The sequence below is a fragment of the Cupressus sempervirens genome, chromosome 11, assembly GCF_028749045.1.
Source record: "Cupressus sempervirens isolate cs-2001-9-10 chromosome 11, ASM2874904v1, whole genome shotgun sequence".
NCBI lineage: Eukaryota > Viridiplantae > Streptophyta > Pinopsida > Cupressales > Cupressaceae > Cupressus > Cupressus sempervirens.
This window is the reverse complement of record NC_143128.1, coordinates 484,898,686-484,900,762: the sequence shown is the minus strand read 5'-3', so window position 1 is coordinate 484,900,762 and position 2,077 is coordinate 484,898,686.

The following is a 2,077-nucleotide window of genomic DNA, read 5'->3' as shown; positions in this document are numbered from 1 at the left end:
TACCTAGATGAACCCATTTTGTTGAACAATAATGAGAGAAGGAAGCACTAGTAGCAACATAGAAGTTAAGACTTTTGAAATAATCTTGTAAAAGGAATTACAGAGACTAATCGGTCTGAATTGGTTAGGAGAAGCAGCCCCAGTCTTTTTGGGAATACAACATAGGAATGTAGAGTTAATTTCCTTAAGAATCCTTTTTGCCCCAAAAATTTCCTTGACAACATCACAAACATCTTTTCCAACCAGCTTCCATGTCTTCTAGAAAAAGAACATGGGAAAACTATTTGGTCCTGGTAATTTGTCTCCTCCTAAGGAGCATAAAAATTTTAAGATCTCTTCATCCTTAGGAATGGAGCCTAACAATTTATTTTGTTCCTCAGTAATTAAAGGAGGGATCAACTTTAAAAGTTCAGCTTGGTGATAAGGATTTATGTTGGGATTAACTGACATTAAAGAAGAAAAAAAGGAGACCATCTCTTCCATAATGTCCTTTTCCTTAGTAATTCTCAAATCTCCCTTTTTCAAATATGAGATACAAGTTTTGTCTCTATGCTTTAGAGTAGAAGGATGGAAAAAATTAGCATTCTTGTCTCCTTCATTTAGCTAGATCAATCTGGATCTTTACCTCTAGTAGATCTCTTCTTTAGTAATAATATCATGATATTGAACTAACTTTTCATTGTCTTCTCTAACAAGATCAGGAGTATACCCATCCTTCTATATGTTGTCCTAGATAGATTGGATATCATCCTTAATACTTGATTTTCTCTCAAAGATATTACTAAAACATCTTTTATTTCATATTTTAACCTCCTTTTTAACATTTCTTAACTTTGAGGCTACTCTATAAAGAGTAGTACCTTCAATATCTATATTCCACCATTTGTCCAATTTACTTTCAAATTGTGAATGCTACATCCACATTTTTTCAAATCTAAAAGGAAAGTTTTTCTTGAGATTAATCTTATCAACAAAAAAAATTGAAGGAAAATGATCTAACCCAATTTTTTGAAATGCTTCTAGTTTTCAAATAAACTCTTTAGTCCAATCAGGTGAAATAAGAGCTCTATCTAGACGATCCTGAATGTAGTCATTACCTATCCTCTTATTACTCCAGGTAAACCGAATTTCATGAAGATCCATATCCATTAAACTCTCCTTATTGATGAAATCCATGAGATCCAGTCTTCCTTCCAACTAGCTCACATTTCCTCCCTTTTTTCCATGGTCATAAAGAGAAACATTAAAGTCTCCAATAAAAATCCATCGCCCAAATTAATCTTTACTCTTTATATGAGATAGAGTATCCTAAACCTTTTTCCTAAGGTTCTTAATATTTGGAGCATACATATTGACAATATACTAATCCTTATTCTAATCAATACTAGTGATTTTAACAACCATGAAATGTTTACTAGCATTCAAAACAGTTCCTGAGTAGTAAGTTTTCTTCCATAACATCAAGGTTCCCCCTGAAGCTCCTTCTAAACTACTTACTTTTAAAAAATAATCTTTAAAACATTTAATTTGTTCAACTTTCTCCTTTTCCATATTTGTTTCTTGCAATAGTAGAAAATCTGGCTTATGCTCTCTAACAACATTCCTACCAACATCAAGTTTATGGGTACTATTCAAACCCCTAATATTCTAGGTGATAATTTTCATATCTATTTTTTTGGAGTAAAATCTAGAATAGTTGTCTTTCTTCCATCAACAATATTTTGCGTACTTTCCATTTCTCTAGTTCTCCTAGAAGATTTCTTTCTAGGTTTGTCCGGAGTGCCAACATTTGGTTTCACCTTGGCTTGTTGATCCAATTTACTACTTCTAGTCTCCACTCCTTTGGGGGATGTATTGATCTTCTTTTCAACCTTTTTTACTTTAAATCAGTTTATGTTTAGGATCCTTCCCTTCCTCCTTTATCTCCTCAAGCTCAAATCATTCCTAAAGGGAACAATTTCTTTACACATAGGTGTCTCAAGAGACATTGAGTCAATTTTCTAATTTTCAGTCGACTAGAGATTTTGAGAATCTCCCCACTCCATTAGTTTACTAGATTCAGATTGAATTCCCCCCT